At 44.0% G+C, this 7,918-nt stretch overlaps 1 protein-coding gene across 5 annotated transcripts in view; it reads right to left on the reverse strand.

The window, feature by feature from the left end:
- Positions 1 to 3,161, reverse strand: part of DCAF1 (DDB1 and CUL4 associated factor 1) — a 57,553-nt gene extending 54,392 nt beyond the window's left edge. For 4 of the 5 annotated variants that reach the window (XM_033140633.1, XM_033140632.1, XM_033140631.1 and 1 more), the window contains exon 1: positions 589 to 725. The gene's annotated coding sequence lies outside the window, so the exon portion shown is untranslated. Of the gene's footprint in view, positions 1 to 588; positions 726 to 3,052 lie in introns of those variants that run through there. The other variant, XM_033140630.1, reaches the window with a different exon arrangement.
- Positions 3,162 to 7,918: the final 4,757 nt, after the last annotated feature.

The raw sequence follows: 7,918 nt of genomic DNA on the forward strand, positions 1-7,918 counted from the left end.
CCTCCCCACCATCGCCCTCCCCCCTCTTCTCCGCCTCCAGCACTTTTGGGGAGAGGGGGAGGGGAGAAGCCGAAAGATGCAGGGCGATCCGCGTGGAGACGAGAGAAAAGTGAGTTGCTCGCCTAACAGGGCAGCCCTGCGCGCGTTGACTCGGAACTCGGTCGCACCGTGGCTTACGGGAAACATGCCCAGGACCGCAACCAATAGCTTAGGTATATCACTACGTATCCTCCATATGGGCACTTCCCCCTCGCACACAATCCCCTCAAACTCCCTTCCCTTCTTTACACGGGGAGATAAGGCGAGAGCCAGCGCCGTCTTCTCTCCTTCAGCTCCTGGCCCGGGAGGGCAACGCGGAGAAGGGCCCGAGCCGCCCGCCCGCCTCCCTCCCCACCTCCCGGTCCTGGGCACCGGCGAGAGGGAGCCAGGAACACATGGGAGCCTCGCTGCCGGGGCTAGGAAGCAGCCTCCGCGCCGTCCGCCCAGGCGGGCTGCCGATGCGGCCCCCACCCCGGCCTGCGCCTGTCACCGGCCTCGGCTTGCCGGCCTGCCTTTTCCCCCCTCTGCCCGGCCCCCCGCGCGCCGTACCTGTCCGGCGTCTCTGCTGCCCCTCTCGGCCTCCTCCCGGCCCCCCACGCACCGCGGCCCGGCGGCTGCTATCACTATGGCGGGCACACACTTTGCTCGTCACCGCGCTAGAGCTCCGTCACCCCCCTCCCTTCTCCCACGCGCTCATCGGCTCGCTCGCACGCACGCACGCCGGAGGGGTGGGGAAACGGCGCGCGCTCTGGCGACAGGGAAATGTAGTCCGGGCTACCTGCGCGTGCGCCGCCGAGCCCAGCCAAGCTCCCTCCTCTCGCAAGGCACGTTGGGAGTTGCTGTCTCCTGTCCCCATTAAGCGCATCTCTGCATCTCTCGTCGGTAGGCCGCTCGCTGCGTGTTTGAGGGAGCCGATGAAGGCGCGCTATTTACAGCTTGCTTGCCCTTACTGCTGTCGAGGAAATAATTTTGAAATAGAAAACGGGAGCTGGAAGAGCAGCTGCTGAAGAAGTTATCAAGAGTCACCGCAGTTGAAAATTTATCAGAAGCTAGATGAAAATGTTCAGGCGCTGGGAAACCAAGTGCAACGTTATTCCGCTTTAAAAGTGCTTCTGCCTTAGCAAAGAGATGCGGAGGAAAGAGATGGGCACTGGCTCCACAGCTGCATGTAACGCTCACCTGAATGCGTAAAGTCTAAGCCCAACCTACCATGTGCTAAATGACGGCTGGGCAGAAGGTAGATTGGGATCTACTGGTAGATCTCTGGCTGATTTGCAATAGGTTGTTTAAGGTTAAAGGTAAAGGGACCCCCCCTGACTGTTAAGTCCAGTCGCGAATGACTCTGGGGTTGCGGCGCTCATCTCGCTTTACTGTCTGTAGACAGTTTCCGGGTCATGTGGCCAGCATGACAAAGCCGCTTCTGGAGAACCAGAGCAGCACGCGGAAACGGCGTTTACCTTCCCGCCGGAGTGGTGCCTATTTATCTACTTGCACTTTGACATGCTTTCAAACTGCTAGGTTACCAATGACAAAACTGTGTGTGTGTTTTTTCCTCCTAAATCGTTGCTGAAATGAAGAGGGTTAACCAGGCTTTTATTTTGGGGTGAACTGACAGAGCTGAGTTCACTTCTGGTACTGAAAACCAATTACACTATGTATCTTTTGTGCCTGGCCCAGGTTGCTAGATCTTGGAGTTTGGATCTAACTGAGTAGATCCAAGGCAGCTAAACTCTGCCTGTCTTTGAACTAAATAATGTACAAAGGCCAGGTCCAGAGCATCCTCAAGCTGTGATCCTGCATTTTCGGAAGGTGTGCAACCCCTCCCAACACCAGTCATCCAGATTGGAACACTTCCTGCTGCCAGAAGGAACCACCATACTGCCTGGATTGTTTCAACTTGTTAGGTGTCATCTGACCTGGTCTAGGGCTGCCTACACACCATACAATTTAGGCACATTTAAAAGCACATGACTTCTAGTAAAGAATCCTAAGAATTATAGTTTGTTAACAGTAGTGGGAATTGTAATTCCATGAGAAATAAACTACAGTTCCCATTAGTATTTGGGCGAAGAAGCCATGTAAAGTGTGTACTTAGTCTACACCCTTCTTGGGATACCGGTAAGTGTTATGAGCATACCAGACTGGTAGCCAGATTGAAGTAGGTAATAAATTCAGTTTTCTGCAGCCGAGATGCCATCACCCGCTGCAACACCTTACCTATGAAAAGATCAAGACTGAGCAGAAAATTAGACCAGAAACAATAGAAGAGTATGAAGTATGACTGAAAGAATCAAAGAGATGAGTGCAAAATGGGAAGAAGCACAAAATTTTCTGTTTTGGAAAAAAATCACTACAACAGAACATGGAAGAAGAATCCAAAATAAAGCAAAAATAATAGCATAAAGGTCATACACTGTACTAGAGGTGTAATCAGATTGACAAGTGTTAAGTTAAATAGATATTACCAAAGGAGATATCAAAAGAGGAAGATTAAATTATTTTGGGAAGGAGAGCATGCAAGCATTTGTCTCCCAAATCAGAAATCTCTAGACACTCCCACTGTTCTAAATGTTCATACAGATTGCACATTTTCTGAGATGCAGTAGAGTACTTTTTCTAGTCACACAATTTCCAGCATCACTGGCCTGAGAAGAGACTCTTGCCTAAAATTCTCAAGAGTCACTGCTCGTCAGTGTAGACAGTACTGGGCTAAATTAACCAATGGTCTGACTTAGTATAAGGCAGCTTCCTGTGTTCCTAGGGCTTTTCTACACCTTTAAAATAGTAGATCAAAGATGCCCAGGGATTTCAAGTTTATGCCTAAAAATGTAAGGTGTGTGGCTCCATCAAACAGGCATTTGAAAACACATAATACAGGTGCACTTGTCAGATAAATACCGGTACCTAAGTTTCACTATGATTCCTTATTGAGAGTACACCCAGCAGAAAACACATTTCCCATAAGGTTTCTAGTTTGCAGAATGCTATATTTCACAGAACACTTTATATTTACCTTTAGAGAAAAACCTGTTGATTGACGCTGATGAAGCTGGTTCAGCATTAAGAGAAGACAGCAACTCGTTTTCTTCTGGTGGCAGATGACTTTGTTTCATTTGGTTTTTCTTCTGTTACAACCACCTTGCCTTCTTCAAACATGTGCTTTATCACCAGATTCCATTCTGATGTCACAAAGCAGCCAGATATTCTCTTGTAAGCATGTTTCTTTCTTTGGTTTTCACAAGAAGCCATTGAAAATTAAGATACTGCAGGATAGGTTGTTTATATCCCAATAGACACATTGGTGCACAATGAATTTTTAAATGATTATGCTGGATATGAGATTATTTTTTTTGTAAACTTTGGGCACTGAAGTGTTCCAGGTGGATTTCCCCACTAATGCCACACATGCATTTAACAATGAGGGAAAGGAGGAAGAGAGCAGGAGAATATCCCAGTGGGTGCGTATCATAAAGCCCTGTATTCAGAGCACACTTTTGCTAGCTGTTCTTTTGTGATACAGATTCATTAATATCAAAGGATGGAGAGGTTTGTCCTGAACTCAAAGCCAATTGGTAAAATTTCTTTCTTTCTCTCTTTTTTTGTTGAGCCTACAAAACAGGAAACAGATTCTGCCACATGCTCTACTATTCTTAAATGGCATTCGCCTGAAAACAAAGAGCAAGAAAATGTCAAATAAGCTTCAGATTTGCTGGACAGTATATCTCAGCCTGAAAGACTCATCCAGCATAGCATAGGCATTAGGTTTGCCCTGTCCCATACCTTGTGCTACAAACAAGCTGAAGTCACAAATATATGCTGTGGAGACGTGACTCAGCCAAGGATCCTGTATTCAGTAGGCAAGTGGAAGCCAAGACAGAGCATTTTACTTGAGAGGAACATAGCAGAGAATGAAGAGTCCCATGATATTAGATTCAGGTAGGTAGCCGTGTTGGTCTGACACAGTCGAAATAAAAAAAATAAAAAAATAGTCTAGTAGCACCTTAGACTAAGTTTGTGTTTATCTGAAGAAGTGTGCATGCACACAAAAGCTTATACCCAGAACAAACTTAGTTGGTCTCTAAGGTGCAACTGGACTATTTTTTTATTTCAGTCCCATGAGATGTGAGCTGACAATAAGGCCAGAACACAACTCATGTGACTATAAGCGCAAAGCAAAGTTTGACCCAGAAGAATAGTCAAAGTTATGCACCAGGTCTCACCAATCTTTTTGGGCCCATGAGCACAAATACTAAGGTTACAGTCCTAAGTTTAACTAATCACACTGAATACAACAGGTTTTAGGGGTGACCCAAAAGACACTGATCTACTATGAAGGACAATGTAACTGTCCCAAAGTGGATTTCTACAGCAGAAGGGAAATTGCCAGATAGGTTTATCATCAAAGAACCAAGGAGAGCTTAAACTGAAATGTACCAATGCTTACCTTATGCAACATCTTTATTGTGAATATGGCTATTGTCCATAGAATGAGGTTTCTCCCTGTGCAGGCAGCATTCTCTATGTTTGTTTTAAAATACAAGGTTCCAAGTTATTTTCCCCCCTGTAACTTGTTTTAGCAGTTCTGCAATATACTGTACTAACACTTTCCCCTGAAATGTCATATCCCAATTCAACCCACAGGTTAACTATAAAATACACCATTAAAACTTCCTTTTATTACTTTGCACATTGTTGGTTTTGAATGTGCCTTATGCTCTTGATTAATGCAAAGGTTAAACGAAGGAAAAGAACTCAATTTGTCTTTTCAGTGCTATTCATTTATTATCTGCAATGCCTGCTCTTATTGATGTCCCTTCTGAATTAAATAGTTTGCATCTTTTCAGCCTCTTAGCATATAAAGATGACCTAAGACTTTCATTCATTTTTCTATTCTCTAGATGTTTTCTATTTCTATTATGTTCTCTTGAGGAGCTTGGATGAGAGAACTTGAGCATGTCTGCGTAGGTTTAAAACTGATTTGCAGAACAATTCTTCCTCTCAATTTTAGGACTGCCATAGTTTGCAGTGCTTACTTCTATGCTAGAGGCTTTCAACAATCACTCTAGTTCTTTGTCTGCACTGGTTCATTAAGAACCCTGCAAGATTACTGGAAAATATTATATTGTTTATTTAATGCAATAAGTACATAATAAGAGCCTGCTGGATCTGGGCTGTGGCCCACCAAGTCCAACATCCTGTTCTCACAGTGAGTGACCAGATGCCTATGAGAAGCCCTCAAGCAGGATCTGAGCGCAATGTCTATCCTAATTTAAAACCATGCTTGCCCCCAACCCTTGTGCTTAAAACTAACTAGACCATAGTAAATCTCATTCTCGTTGCTATACACATCTGACTTTTACATCTAATGCATGGTGTCTCCTGGCTCCATTTCACTCTTATATACGGTACCTCCAACATAATTTCATCCCCATCCTTGAACTGTTCTCGGTTTCATCCCATATTCCTCTCTTTGCCACTTCATCTCCACAACATGGGAAGAGCCTGCCAATTTAGACCAATGACCCATCTATGGCAGCATCCTGTTCTCAAAGTGGCTAAACAAAAACCATTTAGCAGGGCCTAAGTATAACAGCACTCTCCTCGCATGTGATTCCCAGCAACTGGCTTTCAAAGGTTTTGAGACCTCTGATACTCGTAGAACACATCCGTCATGGTGAGTAGGCATTGATTACCTCCATTAATTTGTCTAATCCTCTTTCAAAGTAATCCAAGTTGGTGGCTATCACTACCTCTCATGGGAGCAAATTCCATAGTTTAACAATGTGCTGTGTGTGAAGAAGTTCTTCATTTTGTCCAGTTGAAGGAAACTGGGATGCAGCAGTCATGCTCCTGTAGATTTATGTCTGCTTTTAGCAAAGTCCTTCGGATTGCAATTAATTTGGGGGGAGCAGGGAGAAACCTTGAGCCTTGACTGCTTACAAACCTTTAAGAAATGAAAAATAAAAGTGCCCCCTTAAGTAGGTCTAACCTACAGTTTGAGATAAAGCTGTTTTAATATGCAATACCTGGAACCTGCCTGCAAGGAATTACGGAGGGGGGGCTATTGGGTGAACCGCCCTGAGACCCCCAGGTATAGGGTGGTATAATAATAATAATAATAATAATAATAATAATAATAATAAATATTTTGTGGTGTAGGTGAGTTGTAGATAAGTATTTATATTATGTATTTGTAATATAGGAATCTACCTTATATTGAGTTAGACCAGTGGTCCATCTAGCTCAGTACTGTCTGCATAATCAGGCTAAGGCTCTCCAGAATTTCAGACTGGGTTCTCTCCTAGCCATACCCATATTTTTTTTAATGGGACTTAAGTGTGTATAACTACACACAGTTATTCCAAATGTGCAATCCCCCATTTAAATAGGGCTTTGCATAAGAAACCTTCTAAATGGATTGTATACCCTTCATATTTTAGCTGTTTCACATTGCATTCCTGTACTTTATCTACTCCAAACTCAGCCCCATTGAGTCCCAGCTAAGTATGGACTTACGGCATATATTTTCAATTAAATGTTGATTATATTAGCCTTTGGCAATGGTGAAAAAATGTGGGGTGTAAATAAATACATCTAGAAGCACATAATAAAGCATTAGTCTACCAGATTGCTAGAGGTTAAAGAAATCAATGAGTTAAAGTGATGAGTAAAACAATCTTTTATATAAATTATTACTGGTGAAAATGTGCTCATCCACAAGTCACCTGAAAACTCAAAGGCATAATCTAAAAAGCGTTACCATTGGAAATTGCCCTTGCAAATACAACAAAGCAAATGTAATTAACTTTCTTTCTAAGGTGGAATTTGTTCTATGACTTTTGGAGTACGGTGGATAAATGAAAATGATGTCTGCATCTGATGGAACAAATGAATGCACTCATTGATGGAGTCATGGTTCAGTATATTTTGAATGAAAGCTAAGTTTCCATGGTTAGAAGCAGGACTAGAAACTGAGGCAACCAAAATGCACAACTGGCGAAGGACCATAGGAAGAGAACATACAAGTGCACTGAGTTGCATAGGAAAGTGCCTTGTACTGAGTCAGACCATTGTGTAGCAGTAGACACGGGGAATGAATCTCCAACACATCGGTCCATCTAGGTCAGTATCATCTATAATGACTAGCTGCAATTTTACAGGGTTTCAGGTAGGGTCTCTCGGGGCACTTTCTGGAGATATCGGGGATTGAACCTGGATCCTTCTGCATGCCAAGCAGATGTTCTTCCACTCAACTACAGCCCTTTCCTCACAGAGTGATGGGCTTTCCCCAAAGGGCCAATGGTCAAAGCTTAACTTTGTTGTTGTTGTTTAGTCGTTTAGTTGTGTCCGACTCTTTGTGACCCCATGGACCAGAACACACCAGGCACTCCTGTCCTCCACTGCCTCCCGCAGTTTGGTCAAACTCATGTTAGCAGATTCAATCAAGCACACTGTCCAACCATCTCGTCCTCTGTCGTCCCCTTCTCCTTGTGCCCTCAATCTTTCCCAACATCAGGGTCTTTTCCAGGGAGTCTTCTCTTCTCATGAGGTGGCCAAAGTACTGGAACTTCAAAGCTTAACTAATAATCAGTAATTCCAGTCTGCACTTCAGCCAACCTATTATTACTACTACTACTACTACTACTACTACAGTGGTACCTCGAGTTAAGAACTTAATTTGTTCCGGAGGTCCGTTCTTAACCTGAAACTGTTCTTAACCTGAGGTACCACTTTAGCTAAGGGGGCCTCCTGCTGCCGCTGCGCTGCCACCACACAATTTCTGTTCTCATCCTGAAGCAAAATTCTTAACCCAAGGTACCATTTCTGGGTTAGCGGAGTCTGTAACCTGAAGCGTCTGTAACCCGAGGTACCACTGTAT

This window comes from Lacerta agilis, chromosome 2 (genome assembly GCF_009819535.1).
Source record: "Lacerta agilis isolate rLacAgi1 chromosome 2, rLacAgi1.pri, whole genome shotgun sequence".
In the NCBI taxonomy this organism is placed as follows: domain Eukaryota; kingdom Metazoa; phylum Chordata; class Lepidosauria; order Squamata; family Lacertidae; genus Lacerta; species Lacerta agilis.